Here is a 16,725-nt window from a genome sequence, read left to right as displayed (position 1 = left end):
ACATCCATGCACACTAATTTTATGTAGAGTGCGGCGTATGGTCTGAGCACTGATTGGCTGACCCCCCCACCTCTTCAATCTCTGCAGCAATGCTGACAGCACTCCTGTAACGAGTCACATAACATTTTGGAGGCAAAATGACAAGCAGTACTCAATTTGGACATTTAGACATAAACGTATTTACTAAGGGGTGTACTCACTTTTGTTGCCAAGGGTTTTGATATTAATGGCTATATTTTGAAGGGGAAAATAAATGAACTCTATTATATAAGCTGCACACAGACTACTTTTCATTGTGTCAAAGTGTCATTTTGTCAGTGTTGTCCCATGAAAAGATATACTTAAATATATGCAGAAATGCGAGGAGTGTACTCACTTTTGTGATACACTGTAGGGCTGGGCGATATGGCCTTTAGTATGTATCACGGTAAATTGAGCAGATTTACCTCGATAACGATAAATTCGCCCAAGCGGACTGTTATATAATTTGAAAATTTGAATCAATACATGGAATACAAATTAACCGTTTCTTGTTAAATTTATTTACCAGCTTTCAATTTAACAATTGCACATGCAGTTTAAACATTAAGTATAAAAAAATCTTGTCAACAATAAGAATTCTAGTGTGAACATTTATAAAAGCTTGTATGACTTGAAAAATGTACAACATTATAAAAATCAATACTGTGCAAACATGTCATTGTAACACAAATGACTTGCAGCTTTAACAGTACACTTCAGAAAACTTATTGGTAATGGCTGCTGTGACATAATTATTCAACAAGTGTTTACTTCAAGGTTTCAGTTTTTTTTTTCCAGAACATTTTTTAATACATGCACCCCCACACAGACAGAACCACATTAAAGCTGTATTGCTCTGATGCCAATCAAACAAATAAGATTTTATGATGGCAGAATAAAGCAAACACATACAGAAAAATAACTGGCCATTAAACGGTCATATTATATATAGGCTTTACTGTTGGATTATACTTTATGCGGAGTGCTTTACCATCATGAAAGCTTTCAGAGAAATCACAAAGAGATACCAAATAACGCGACATAATGATTGCTAGATGAAGTCCGTGCCCAGTCCACTCATTAATTTCAGCCGTTTCGACAAGGTTAGAGCCGCTATTCGACTCCATCACATTTTTTGTACCGTTAGCCGCTAGCGTTAGCCTGTGGCTTGGCTACCAGAAGAAAGCACTGAAAGCATCCTTTCCTGAAATCGTGAAAACCAGGGAGGACAGCGGGTGAAAGCCCGTCTGGAACCCGCCAAGAGTTTACTTAATGTCGGGTGAAAGTTTAGCAAAGCTCCCTTAAACCCGACTCCATCACATTTGCTTGTAGTAGGCCTGAACGATATTGGAAAAAACTATTGTTGCGATTTTTTTTAGGTGTGCAATATATTGCGATATTATATTGCGATAGTAAAAAAAAAAAAAAAAAAAAAAAATTTTTTTTAAAGAAATATTCACTAGATGACTTGAATAGCTGTTTGGAAATACTTTGCATGACACACCGTGACCACAGTGTATTCATATAATACCGTTTCATTTGTGAATGATTAAGATTGCTGTATTATTATGAAGGGATCCAGGAAGCCATGTCTGCACAAAATAGATAATTTCTTGAACACAATATTTGACACTTCAACAGCAGCAAATACATTAAATGACAAATAAAAGAGCAGGTGCATTCGTCCCCTGAGTTTTTGACAAAATATAACAATAAATAACAACTTCGGTAAAATAACAACAAAGTTGTAAACATATTTGAACAAAAATATTAAATATGACAAATAAGAGTTGTTCACAAACTATAACAATAAATAAGAACCTCAGTAAAACAATAAAGTTGTCAACATATTTGAACTTAAATATTAAATCTGTCAAATAAAAGTGCAAGTGCATTAGTCCCCTGAGTTGTTTACACAAAATATAACAATATAGAACTGCAAAACTGCAACAAAGTTGTAAAAATATTTAAAAAATATTAAGTATCAAAACTTTATGTGCAGCTGTACTATAGTTATTTGAAAAATACGATTTACAGTTAATTTAAATATAAAAGAAACAGAAACTCAATTGAACTTGTAAATAATTGAACTGAATAACAGCAAATAACTGATGAATAACAGAACCATTTTAACTCCCAAATTTATGTATTTGTCTGCATATCGTCCACCTTCCTTGCTCAGCAATTCTCAACTGGGTCTCATAGGTTTTTGGCCAAGACTACTAGTTTATCCACCATTGCAGGCTTGAGACAACAACGTTGGCACGTAACAATGTTCCCACCTGTACTAAAAAGCCTCTGATGGGAAGCTCGTAGCAGGAATGCATAGATACCTGCGTTTTAAATGGTCCCACATGTTCGACAGATTACTTCTTGTTGAGGCAACCATGGCGAGGCACTGTCAACAGGGCTGTTTTTTGTTCCTTATATTCTTGTCGATAGCCAAAATACTTCCAAAACTCTTCCCTATTCAACGTGCTGCTTGATTGCTTGCTTTCACTTTGAAAACGGCCCCTCCTCCCTCCGCTCTGCTGTTCGGCCCCTCCTCCCTCCACTCCGCTCTAGCAGGGGAGGGGGAGGAGCCGATGACTGCGAGCTGGAGAGAATGAGAGACTGTTCACTCTCCTTCTCGCTCCTTGCTCAAAACAAACGTTTGTGGATTTAAAAAAATGAAATGAAAAAACTATCGCACGTCCTTGCGATGGGACTATTGCGCATGCGCACATCGCGATGGCGATGTTTAAACGATATATCGTTCAGGCCTAGCTTGTAGTGTTAGCCGCTAGCGTTAGCCCACCGGGCTTCTGTTTGTTTGGCTTCCTGAAAACCACGTGACTCCATATGTAACCACACTGACTGCTTTCTTAAAGGGGAATGAACATAGCCAAACAACACAGAGTCAAAGCGGGATGAAAAGACTATATTTTCTTGTTTTATTAAATTACCGAATTTATCGACATGGTCAAAATTACATCGGTCATCGTGAAGAATTTCGGTAACGGTAAATTTTCGGTTTACCTCCCTGCTCTAATACACTGTATGTCAGGTGTGTGCCCAATCACTGATGAGTAGTTTAAAGCTGCCCTGTCCACTATAAAACACACAGCTGGTAAGAATTGACTAGATGAGAAGCATTGTCTGATGTGCATCGTGGCTCGGTCAAAAAGGCTGTCTGAAGACCTGCGATCAAGGATTGTTGATTTGTATAAAGCTGGGAAAGGATACAAAACCAGCTCTAAAAGTCTGGATGCTCATCAATCGACAGTCAGAGAAATTGTCTACAAATGGAGAGAGTTTGGCACTGTTGCTTCTCTCCCGAGGAGTGGCCGTCCACCAAAGATGACAACAATAGTTCAGCGCAGAATACTGCGAGAGGTCAAAAAGAACCCAACAGTATCTGTTAAAGACTTACAGAACTCACTGGCACAGTCCAATATCGCTGTGCAAACATCAACTACATGTAAAACTATGGCCAAGAATGGTGTTCATAGGAGGACTCCACGGAGGAAGCCACTGCTGTCTAAAAAAGACACTTTGACACTCCACAGAAGTTTTGGCAGAATATTTTGTGGATTGATGAAACCAAAGTTGAATTGTTTGGGAGTAACACGCAAAGTCATGTGTGGAGGAAAAATGGAACAGCTCACCAACATCCACACCTCATCCCCACCGTGAAGCATGGTAGAGGGAGCGTCATGATTTGAGGCTGTTTTGCTGCCTCAGGGCCTGAACAACTTGCAATCATTAATGGAAGAATAAATTCAAGAATTTATCAAGATGTTTTATAGGAAAACCTGAGGCCGTCTGTCAGACAGTTGAAGCTAGAAAGAGGATGGATGCTGCAACAAGACAATGATTTAAAACACAGAAGTAAATCAACTTCTGAATGGTTTCAGAAGAAGAAAATACACGTTCTGGAGTGGCCAAGTCAAAGTCCAGACTCGAACCCCATTGAGATGCTGTGGCATGACCTAAAGACAGTGATTCATGCCAGAAATCCCAGGAATCTGACTGAACTACAGCAGTTTTGGAGAGAAGGATGAAGATTAGTCCTGATCGATGTGCCAGACTGATCTGTAGCTACGCTACAGGAAGCGTCTGGTTGAAGTTATTGCTGCCAAAGGTGTGTGTGTGTGTGTGTGTGGGGGGGGGGGGGGGGTACAAAATATTAAATGTGATGGCTCAATTACTTATTTTTCCCCCTTCTATCGTTGTTTGCATACTATACTCATTAAAATATGAAGACCTATAAATGTTTGGGTGGTTTTAGGTAAAGCAGACACTGTTTTTTTATTTGTGTGATTTTGACAAAGATCAGATAACATTTGATCGTGATATAATGCAGAAATGTGAGAAATTCCAAAAGGTTCAGATACCTTTTCATACCACTGTATATATGTACAAAAAAGTGTTTTTAATTATACTTTGGAAAAAAAGTGAAAAAAGATGACTTATAAGTATCTCTTTCAACGCTAAATTTGAACAAAAACAGTGAAATACATTGAAAAAAAAAAAATTGTGTGATGCAAGGTTCCTGCCACCCTGCTCAAGTTTAATTAGTGCAGATGAAAGTGATACAGACCCCCTCAAGATATAAAAGTGGTGTCATTTAACTAGTTGTCAGTTGACATTAGTGCTGCAACGATTAATCGATTAACTCAAGTAACTTGATTACAAAAAATGTGAATTAAATTTAGCTGCTTTGAGTATTCGTTTAATTTAAGTGGCGTTATAATGGTTTGTTTTGAAAGTGTTTACATTTAATTTTATTGATTTGGGTGTATACACTCATTTTACATGGCTGAATTCAGCTGCTCCCTGTTAAGACCAACATAAGCTATGTTTTTTAATGCATTCCTAATTTAGATTACAAGTGTATTTTACCGTTTTTTTGTGGGAATATGTGTTTGAACCATTTGTAAAAAAAAAAATCACTAGCATTATATAGCATTCAAGCTAGCAGACTTTTGCTATGTAAGTTAGCCAATTGTTCTTTTGTTGTACTTGGATCCTCATTTATATAATTATTTATACCGTTTGAGGCTCAGCTCAGGTATTTTAATTTTTTTATGTCCCTTATCCGATTACTCAATTATTTGAACTAGTGCACCGATTAATCGACTACTAAAATAATCGATAGCTGCAGCCCTAGTCGACATGTCATCACAAATGTTATGAAAATATTTTATAACGGTTGAAAAGTTACCTAGTGTTGCTTTAAAATGGCAGGACTGGCTGTGAAAGCTTTAGACATCAACCCGTTTGACACCCCTACTGTACACCACAATATAAATGACTCAATTAATCGAATGATTGCTTGACACCAATCACTCTCAATAATCGGTCCTCTTTCACCACTGCCAGTAATTTGCACTCCAGCGTGAACACGAGTCAAAACGCTCCAAGCTAGCTCAGACGTCGAGCGGAAGCGCTAACATTCCGAGCTAATCCCGTTAGCAGGCGGCTGAACGCCGCGAAACACGCTGTCCGCATTGAAACGGTGCCAACCTCGCTTTATTTATGAGTGTCTTGTTTGCGTAGCGCCGGCGTGAAAAGACGCTAGCGCTTAGCGCGTGTGGCCCGAAGAATATGCCGGCGTATTATTTCAAAGGAACATCCTAGCAAGTGTGTGTGTGTGTGTTTGCCCAACGGGAACAAAGACAGCAGTGTGTCCTGCAGAGAGCGCGAGTGGGCGAGACACGTTCAGAGTATATTACTTATTTATCTAACTTAGAAGTGTTTTATCCCACGTGCCATAAATCTAACCGACTCTCCGCCCTTCACACACATCTGTAACATGTTAGCTATTGTGTTTAACACGCGAGTTTTTTCCTGCGCCTCGCAATAAATCGTTGAAAGTCGCGCAAAAAGTCAGACCGGGCCGATCGGATTACTTGTAAAAGGGAATTGATCATGTATTTCTTTTTTATGCGCTGTCAGCGCCGCGTTCGGCTACGGTGTCGTAAATTTCCCAAATCGTGACGAATGACGATAATTTTAGCCCCTTCAGGGACAGTGGACTTCTATTAACAAGTTAGCATTAGCTTAACTCATTCACTGCTAGCCCAGGTAGTTAGTAAAAGAGATTGAAAAAAGCTATTGACGGCAAGGCAGCCCAGTTAAAACGGATTGGACGTCTAATGTCGTCAATGGCAGTCAAAGAGTCAAAAGACAAGTGCGCACTGATTACACGTTTTAATCGTGGAAAATCACATCAGATTAGTAATTAACTGTTATTAATCACGTTGTCATACACCAAATCCGATAATGAATTTAAAAGTGATCATTAAGATAAGTTTTTTTTAATAAATACCGTCATTCTCACACTATAAGGCGCACCTGACTATAAGCCGCTACCCACCAAATTTGACACGAAAAAACGACATTTGTTCATAGATAAGCCGCACTGGACTATAAGCCACAGCAGTCCTCACTGTATTATGGGATATTTACACCAAAAGAAATTAACCGGTAACACTTTATTTGACAGCAGCATCATTCGACTGTCATCAGACCAAATGGACCACCATGAAGCTTTGATCCAACGATACCAGTATCGGTGCATCTTTAGTTACGATTGCATATTAGTTTAAAAATCGACCGGATCCACCGTATTTTTACACGAGTGACTTCCGGTCTGTAAGCTAGTAGTATTGATGCAGGTGGGCCGCGTCTCGCGTCAAATAATAAACTCTGCCGTTCTTTTCGCGTGCATCGCGTTGAGTCGCTTCTGGGACGCGTCTAACACGCGTCTAACCCGCACTGCAACTGGTGTGCATTGGCTGATTGAATATAACGGACGCGTTTCACTGCGTTCTCGCGGCGGCCACGTTGTTGCGCCGTTGACGTTTCTTACTGTCCTACCGTGTTGCTCCTCATTATAGTAGAGAAGACGCAGTAAATATAATCCACACAAAGAAACTGTAACCCGATCGACTCACAGCCTCGAAAAGTAAGGGTTACATTACGTCAGAAACCCGTTCGGTACGCCTCCGTTCCGAACCGAACACCAAGAACCGAAACGGTTCAATACGAATACATGTACCGTTACACCCTTAATATTAATGGCTATATTTTGAGTTATTTTGAGCGGAAAATAAATTAACTCTTTTATATAAGCTGCACACAGACTACTTTTAATTGTGCCAAAGTGTCATTGTTGTGCCATGAAAAGGTATACTTAAATATCTGCAGAAATGCGAGGGGTGTACTCACTTTTGTAATACACTGTATAGGTCAACGTAGCAACGAACTCGTTCGTAACCCAGGGACTACCTGTATATATTTTTTAAAGCGTGTTGCAAAATACATGCAGGCAACACTAGTGATAGAATTGAATTCCAAATGAAGGCTGTAAAATTTTGTCCAGCGCAGGTTTGAGACCTCTGTCCTACATGAGTATAAATCAATTTGTACATGAAACAGTTAAACCAATATTCGTTAAAGACGCTCAACAACAATCTCCATTGACTCTTAATCACAATTAGATTTCCAATGCATTTGAACATTCGTGAATTTGCTGCCAGTCCTCCCACTTCACACCGGCAATAGCAGCTCATGAGGTAAAAGCAACAGAGAAAACCATGCGGCCTGACTTCACTCCATTGGGAAATGAGCCAATTTAAAACTTGATAGCAAGACGGCGTTCACACGCTTTGGCGCGTGCGTGTTTTCTCGCTCGTTCAGACAGATTATTTCCTGTTCTGCTCGCCATTACACTTCCTTCCTTCCTGCGAGCGGGCCAGAAATTTCTGTTTGCTTTGGACTCACAGAAGGCGTCTTGCAGCAAGTTCATTAGCGTGTTTGAGCTAGCTACCTGACTGTTAGCAAGTCTTATTTGCAGGTGATAACGACAACAAACAAAATAAAGCGCCTTCACAAAGATCTACTTGATTAGTACAGCTGGTCTCATAGAGGAACTGTAGAAACATACAGTATGTATGAAAAATTTTATGAACCTTTCGGAATTTCTCGCATTTCTGCCTAAAAAACACCCCCAAATGTGATCTGATCTTTGTCAAAATCACACAGATGAAAATACAGTGTCTGCTTTAACTAATACCACCCAAACATTTATACATTTATATTGAAATCAATTTTTACAAAACATTATAAGTCAGGTGTGTGCCCAATCACTGATGAGTGGTTTAAAGTTGCCCTGCCCAATATAAAACACACACCTGGTAAGAAATGTCTTGTTGAGAAGCATTGTTTGATGTGCATCATAGCTCGGACAAACCTCAAAAGAGCTGTCTGAAGACCTGCAAAGGATTGTTGATTTGTATAAAACTGGGAAAGGATACAGAACCATCTGGACCGTGTGTTCGCAGACTGTGCTTTCAGTGCCCGGTCAGCTCAGTCGGTAGAGCATGAGACTCTTAATCTCAAAGTCAGTGATACGGTTGGTAGTCCATTCTGTGCTTCTAACACTTGTGGCTCTGACCAAAGCATGGGTGTCCGCAAGGGCCGCTGTAGGTCCTGGTTTTTGTTCCTACCAATCGAGCACAGACAGTTTAACCAATGAATTTTGTGCTAAACAATCAGCACCTGACTGCAATCAACTGATTACACTTGTGAGACACCTGATTGGTGAAAAGATGTCATCTTGTTTTGTAGGAATGAAATCCAGCACCCACTGCGGCCCTATGTGGAATAGTTTGGACACCACTGGACTAAAGCATGTGACTCTTAATGTCATGGTTGTGTGTTTGAGCACTGTGTCATCTAGGTAATTTTATTTCCAGCTTCTAGTTGTCTGAGTGTGCACAGTGCTACTCATCAGAATAAGTACCTGTAGGCCCGGCTAGCTCAGTCGGTAGAGCATGAGACTCTTAATCTCAGGGTCGTGGGTTCGAGCCCCACGTTGGGCGTAAATCTTTTCAGGAATCTGGTTTGTGCTTCTACTTGTGCAGTCAAAGTCAGTGATACGGTTGGTAGTCCATTCTGTGCTTCTAAGACTTGTGGCTCTGACCAAAGCATGGGTGTCCGCTGTAGGTCCTGGTTTTTGTTCCTACCAATCGAGCACAGGTCCTGGTTTTTGTTCCTACCAATCGAGCACAGACAGTTTAACCAATGAATTTTGTGCTAAAACAATCAGCACCTGACTGCAATCAACTGATTACACTTGTGAGACACCTGATTGGTGAAAAGATGTCATCTTGTTTTGTAGGAATGAAATCCAGCACCCACTGCGGCCCTATGTGGAATAGTTTGGACACCACTGGACTAAAGCATGTGACTCTTAATTTCATAGTTGTGTGTTTGAGCACTGTGTCATCTAGGTAATTTTATTTCCAGCTTCTAGTTGTCTGAGTGTGCACAGTGCTACTCATCAGAGCAAGTACCTGTAGGCCCGGCTAGCTCAGTCGGTAGAGCATGAGACTCTTAATCTCAGGGTCGTGGGTTCGAGCCCCACGTTGGGCGTATGTCTTTTCGAAACCGTATGGGTTTCTTAGGGGCCCTTTACATGGTGACTCTCAGAGAACATGAAAAATTTGTTTGCAGCTATATGGTTGGGCTTATGTCTTTTCAGGAATTTCTGGAATCCTTATCAGGTTGCTCCTTCGACTTGTGCATCCGCTCTCCGAGAACATGAAAAATTTGTTTGCACCTATATGGTTGGGCTTATGTCTTTTCAAGAATTTTCGGAATCCTGATCAGGTTGCTCCTTCGACTTGTGCAGCCGAAACCAGTGATACGATTGGTAGTCCATTCTGGGCTTCTTAGGGGCCCTTTACATGGTGACCCTCCAAGAACATGAAAAATTTGTTTGCACCTATATAGTTCCGTCTCCATCCGACCAATGTCGCAATTCCCCATCAAAACGATGTAATCGTCAAGCCAGGCCCAAGGGGGCAGTGCAGATTTACAAGGCAACAGCGAATGATGCACTTTGACCCCAACACCCTCCTCAGCCTGGAAGACAACATGCCCTCCCACTCCAAGCAATGGCATTTTTCTTTTGCTCCAAAAGGCACAAAAATGGAAACATTCAACATATTTAAATTAAAAATATTATTAAAACAGTAAATTAAAGCTGACGTTCTGTGTTTTGCCGTTTTTAATGTTTAGTAGCACCGCTGCGTACGCCCAATGTGACGTGTGCGAGTGCTGACGTTATCGGCGCGGGAGCGTTCCATTGATATGGATGCAGAGCAAGCCCCCCCCAATCGAATCCTTCAACTTTGGAGGCATGATTCCAAGTTTTGCGTCTTTGCCATGGTGTCTTTACATGGCACAGTCGCCATGTAAACTGACCCTTAGACTTGTACATCTGACTAGCTCAGATGGTGTCCAGTGTTGAGTTATCTTTTTTATGGTCTTCATGTGATGTAAAGCACTTTGAATTGCCTTGTGTTGAATTGTGCTATATAAATAAATTTGCCTTGCCTTGCCTTGCCATCTGAGAGCGCACAGTGATTCTCGTTATGACATCAGGTTATAGACCCTACTCACCTACGTCACAAAATGGGCGTGTCGCTGTTTCCGGCCGCCATATTGTACCTCTTTTTCAGACCTATTCTCATTGTTTTCTATTAGTCGAGCAAGTTATACAGCAATTCATGGAAGCCCCGGTGTTATCTGACGCTGTAAACTCATTGGATCCGTTGCATAAAAGGCGTTACGTGGAAAAGCTTCAGTTTATCCATTCGCCAGATCCGTATTTGATGCCTAAATCGATGTTTTTCGACCCGCTGGCTTCGCCTGACATCTGATACCCACACAAAATCAGCCTATTCTCACGAAAGTTTGAAAAACTTTAAGAGCTTGGAGGCTTATAAATGCTACGTTGCTGGTTAGGTGAAACACGTCCTCGTACACGAAAATTCGGCAGGAATCTTGTGCTCGGAAGGTGAGTTACGAAATTTTCAATTGAAAATCTTTGGTTCTTGCTAACATCCACTGTCAAGTCTAATGTATTTCATGTCATTTGTCAATGGAGCTAGGGCTTTTAATGTTTATATGGTTTAGCGATAGCACTAACTACATACATACGTGTATGTTGTCGGCGATTAGCCTAGCAATGATCTTAATTGTGGTTGTCAGCCCGAAACCCTCTAAATATATATTAAATGCATCTTACCAGATATAAAATGACTACTACATAATCTGTGGTAGTCGTTTGGAGCCCAGTTGTCTCGTCGAATTGCAGCAGTCAATCGCGGCCTCCTCTTCGTGTCTCTCGGAATACGGTAAAAATTCAAGTCTCTCCGTCTATCTTCTCTGTTTTTGCAACCGACCGCCACACACGACTTCACCATTTTGAGTATTAATGTTGACGAGCAGTAAAACGTGCAATAATAGGAAGAATTTACGAAGCGCTAATGCATTTCTATGGCGAGTATGCGGACATCATGGCGCGGGGGCGTGGCTGTGACGTCACGTGAGTAGGGTCTATAGGCCCGGCTAGCTCAGTCGGAAGAACATGACACTCTCGTGGGTTCGAGCCCAATGTTGGGCAGCTCCATTTTGGAATATATAGCACTACCTTTCCGACACATGTAACCCACAGCTGGAAATGTTTCAGAAAATAAGAGCACTAACGCATAAATACATCTACATCGATACTACCATTTACTGTCACCTCGACTGTAGCTTTCAGCCAGGACAAGAAGTCGTCAGGTGGTGTCCAACCTTCATTCGGCGTTTCAACACTGAACCACGACGCCCTCCAGTTGGCTGGCCGGCAGTGATGACCAGTCACTGCCTACCTATTCCAAAGCCAACAAGATGCTCTTTCAGCTGCCTCCCCCAACCTGCCCTCCTCTCACATCGTGCAATTCCCAGGGCAGTAAGTGTCTTCCAGACTGACTGTGCTGGAAAACCTCTGCAGCCAACCTCAATCGGAAAGAGCCAAGCTTGCCATCTTTTCTCCTTACATTGAAGGAAGAGGTCTTGCTCCTCAGTAGCTTTCCTTTCCGCAGCCTCCTCGCACCCGTCTTCCCATGGCATTATTGTCATTCGCGAGGGGTCATCTTACTCTCTCCCTCGTAGGTTGGGTGGCTGTGGTAGTATTAGGTGAGTCCATCCTGTGGCTTTGGGGAAGAACGGATGCTTAGAGGTCTCCTGTACTGGGGGGTGCTTCCTGACTGGAGTCCTCCTGCGTTTCACTTTGTGTCCCCACTATGCGCTGCATCTGATCCTCCCGTCTTCCACAATACTCCACTTCCAATACTCTACCGACTGGGCTATCAGTGCCAACACAACTGCATTAGTATTAGAAGTATACAATGGATGGACAAACAATGCTGCTGCGCTGTCACAAGTAGAACCAGGAAAGTGATAAGATTTCTGAAAATACATGCGCCCAACGTGGGTCTCAGATACATGACCAACTGTGTCTATGTACTATGTACAACTGTGTATGAACCGTGTCTACAACCAGGGACAAGAAGAACTGTGTGTTGTGAAGCAACTAGAATCAGGAAACTGATTAGGTTTCCGAAAACAGATGCGCCCAACATGGGGCTTGAAACCACGACCCTGAGATTAAGAGTCGCAAGCTCTAGTGATTAAGATAGCCAGGCTTAAGGTATAAAACTAAGATGAGAAGCACTGTGTGCTCTTACACAACTAAAAGCAGGAAACTGATAAGGTTTCTGAAAATACAAACACCCAAAGTGAGGCTCGAACACACGACCTTGAGATTAAGAGTCACAAGCTTTACAAAGTGATCTAAAAGCCTTAGAAGTACAGAATGGAATAGCAACCGCATCACTGGTTTTGGGGGGAATTGATCAGGAAAATACATATGCCCAATGTGGGGTTCGAACCCACGACCCTGAGATTAAGAGTCTCATGCTCTCTACATGCTTTGGTGTGTTCTGCATCCCATTGCGTGGAAAAGGGGTGAGGATTGTTGGTGCCATCAGCATCCCTTGACGCATAAAAAGGGTTGGGTTTTAAGGTTAGGGTAAGTGAAAACAGGGGGTGCGGTTTGTGGATGACAAAGGGTTGGGGGTTCTGATGACCTGTTGAAAGTGGGGCAGGGAAGGCCAGTACTGGCTGGGCTACAACTGGACCCTTCTACAAAGAGAGCTGGCAGTGATACAACATGCCAATCATGTAAGAAACACACAACAGACTACCAGCTGCATCCCTGGCTCTGTTACACAACCAAAAGCAGGAAAATAAACAGGTTTCCTAAAATGGAAGCGCCCAACGTGGGGCTCGAACCCACGACCCTGAGATTAAGAGTCTCATGCTCTACCGACTGAGCTAGCCGGGCTTGGAGCACAAATCAAGATGAGTAGGACCGTGCGCTGTTAACCAACTAGAAGCAGGAAACTGATAACGTTTCCGAAAATACACAAGGCCAACGTGGGGCTGCAACCCTTGACCATAAGATTAACTCATTTCCTCCTAAAAACGTATAAATACGGTTCTATCCCTAATTGTTTCAGTGTCCCAAAAACGTATTTAGATGTCTTTTACTTTTTTTTTTTTTTTTTTTACAAGAGGCATCTCTAGGTTCTGTTGCACCTAAACTGCAATGCACAATGCTCAAAAGTAATTTTAAAGCAATAAAACTGGCCACTGGAGGGCAGTCGCGCATTTTGTAAGAACTAATCCTGGGCCAAGAAAGGAAGTGAAGAAAAATAGTCAGGAAACGGAAGTTGGAGGGATCTTGTGAAGACGCGTGAGAATTAAGAGAAAAATGTGGAGAACGATTGAAAAAAAGGCAAACGACACTGGTGGAGTGTTTTGAAAAGAACACGAAACCATCGTCAAAGAAGGATTAAAAAAAATCTATCTTGATGAGACAGACGGTGACGGCCACAACAGCGTCAGGTTCCACACGCGTTCTGCGGAGGTCACGTTGCTTTACTCCTGAGCCCGAGGTTAAAACCAACGATGAAGATGACAAAAGTGAGACCGATCTTGATCTGGACTCATCAGATTACTGGGAGCCACCTCATTCTACCGGGAGCAGCCGAGAGCCTTCCCCGTTGTTTTGTGCGCAAATAGTTCAACAGTTCAATAGTTTAGTTATGTGTAAATAAATTGCTACTTTGCGATCAAAAGCTCTATTTGTCTTGTTGTTTATGTTATTTTGTAGAACGAAAACATTATTCAGATGTTTGGGGTGTCACAAAAGCGAAAAATAGCTGTGTTAATGTCAAAGTTATGTTTGAAATGTATGCTTTCACAAAAAGCTCAATTTCTCTGTTTTTTCATCAGGAATTGGAAAATTGCTCAAACTAAGCTATTTTCTAATGGTGATTTCTAAATGGAAAAAGATATGAACAAACTTTTTTTTCTGCTGAAAAAGAGAAAGTCTAATCTTTCTTTTGCTGGGTTCGATGTTTATATAGCAATTAAGGGAGTAACGGTACATGTATTTGTATTGAACCGTTTCGGTACGGGGTGCTCGGTTCGGAATGGAGGGGTACCGAACGAGTTTCTGACGTAACGTAACCCTCACTTTTCGAGGCTGTGAGTCGATCGGGTTACAGTTTCTTTGTGTAGATTAGATTTACTCCGTCTTTTCTATTATAATGAGGACCAACACGGTAGGACAGTGTAACCCAGAAACGTCAACGGCGCGACAACGTGACCGCCGCAAGAACGCAGTGAAACGCGGGCGTTAAAGTCAATCAGCCAATGCACACCAGTTACAGTGCGGCCGCGTTTAGCATTAAGGTAAATGAAAACTTTTCCCGTCATAGCTTCTGCAATGGGGTTCCATAGGGATGCAATAAATCGGTACGATTTTCGACATGGGGGAAACGATTTTTGATCCGATTCAAGACATTTAATGCTCTGGAAAAAAAACAATTTTTTTTGTTTTGCGTTTCCTTTTTTTGCTAACAAGCAAAAATTAAATGGCCAGCATATAAACATGCATTTTTGTGCATAATATTTATGTGCTTACTTCTTACTGATCTGAAGATCATTTTGTATAAAAGTGCTGAGAACAATCTTTACTGTTTGTAAGGTGAGGCGGGGCACACTGTTGATTGCTACAGCTCTCTTAGCAGCTAGGTTTACTACATGGGCAAGACATCCTATTTGTGGTCCGAATCCATCTGTGTCACGAACTGAAATAACAATATTTGCAACATGATCTATAGTCACTGGTATGGATTGATTTGGCCTTCTTAACTTCCATTCAGTCATGACAGTTTTGAATTCATCGATGTAGTATATGGACTACGTGTCCCATAATCACTCTGTGCTCAAGTAGCCAATGGCATGGGATGTTGCACATCTAGTTTGCCATTTCATGATATCTAGTGTGTGCGCGCATTAAAAAAGCTAGCAAGCGTCGCTGAAGTCACGTCTGCTCATTACTACACAACACCAGCATATGACAATCGACTTTCATAAATAGGACAAGTTTGAAGCACAGCGCTCTTGATTTCATTCAGATTTTCGTTGTCAAAGCGAGGTTGTTCGGAGCAGCCAAGTCAGTAACAATGTTTTGGCGGACTTCGTTGTAAATATCCGGCGTTGTGCCGAGAAATAGCCGCCCCGCGTGAAATGTCACTCCTGACGGGAGCGCCCACACGTCAACAACACCTGCGCGCCATAGATGGTCCACAGTCACTCCCGAGCACTGACGCGGCCGGTATACGTTGAACAATAGGATATAATGGGAACGATTGGCTCCGGCTCTAGTTTCAGCCGGACCTGGAACGAAGATGCATTTTGCGCAGTTGGTAACGAGGAATCCTAACTTTTAACAGCACGTCGAAGCGGAAAAATTACCGCCTTCATTTTTATTTATCGAGCGATAAATGGAATTATTGCATATTGCGACAGGCTTACTCCTAACACAACAAAACAAGTAGGAACTCATATTCACATGGGAACTAAAGTTAGACAACATAAAATATACAATATAAATGAATACTACATCACATTTGTAAAATATAAACACATAATAAAATAAATAATAGCCCATTTAAATAAAATAAATTTAAATGAGCTAAAACACCTGTAATTAAATAATAAGAATAATACACAGATCCTGCTTACACAATTAAATTTATTCATTTCTGTGTCGCGATTTAACTCCACCAATTAAGCTTTTGAAAACCTTTCATAAGAAAAAAAATGTTCATTGAGGCATTTCATTTGTAAAATACATGTTAAAATCTTTGTCATTGGGATTGCTTTTCTCTTTAACACAGGACTTCTTTTTTCTCCTTTCTTTCAGAAAGAAAGCTGACCAATACGCCGGGTCTGGAAGGCAAATTGTTGTTTGATTATTATCTTTAAATACCCGCTACTTTTTCAGCAGAATTCTAGCTTTGTATAGGCTAATGTTCCTATTGTTGAAAGCACAAAAGTGCGTAATAAACAACTAGCACATTTATATTTTACATTTTGTTTTTTTACTGTACCGAAAACGAACCGAACCGTGACCTCAAAAAAAAACCTTTTGCGTACCATTACACCTCTAATAGCAATAGAACAGAATTTTCTGTGGGCCTTGCAAAATCTGTCAAAATCCAGTAAAACAGCCAGGAGCGAAGGGCCTTGCTCCGGTGAAATTGGCTGGGACTGAATGAGTTCAGAGTCTTATGGTTTACCGACAGCGCATAGAAACACAGAAGAACACAGTCCCAACAGCACAACTGCTTCTGCTGTACAACTATAAGGTTTCAGAAAATACACACGCCCAACGTGGGGCTCGAACCCACGACCCTGAGATTAAGAGTCTCATGCTCTACCGACTGAGCTAGCCGGGCCTGACAT

At 41.5% G+C, this 16,725-nt stretch overlaps 1 protein-coding gene and 4 non-coding genes across 7 annotated transcripts in view; 2 read left to right on the top strand and 3 right to left on the bottom strand.

Annotated features, from left to right (window-relative positions):
- The window catches only part of LOC130915081 (protein PTHB1-like), a 244,301-nt gene that overhangs the window by 30,402 nt on the left and 197,174 nt on the right, over positions 1 to 16,725 (bottom strand). The gene's annotated exons all lie outside the window — the stretch shown is intronic.
- On the top strand, positions 8,819 to 8,891 carry trnak-cuu (transfer RNA lysine (anticodon CUU)). The gene has a single exon. It is a non-coding gene; the product is annotated as a tRNA-Lys (tRNA).
- On the top strand, positions 9,372 to 9,444 carry trnak-cuu (transfer RNA lysine (anticodon CUU)). Its single transcript has one exon. It is a non-coding gene; the product is annotated as a tRNA-Lys (tRNA).
- Positions 13,177 to 13,249, bottom strand: trnak-cuu (transfer RNA lysine (anticodon CUU)). The gene has a single exon. It is a non-coding gene; the product is annotated as a tRNA-Lys (tRNA).
- Positions 16,646 to 16,718, bottom strand: trnak-cuu (transfer RNA lysine (anticodon CUU)). The gene has a single exon. It is a non-coding gene; the product is annotated as a tRNA-Lys (tRNA).

This window comes from Corythoichthys intestinalis, chromosome 4 (assembly GCF_030265065.1).
Source record: "Corythoichthys intestinalis isolate RoL2023-P3 chromosome 4, ASM3026506v1, whole genome shotgun sequence".
In the NCBI taxonomy this organism is placed as follows: Eukaryota; Metazoa; Chordata; class Actinopteri; order Syngnathiformes; family Syngnathidae; genus Corythoichthys; species Corythoichthys intestinalis.
The sequence above is the reverse complement of the archived record's forward strand: the minus strand, read 5'-3'. Positions and strand labels throughout refer to the sequence as shown.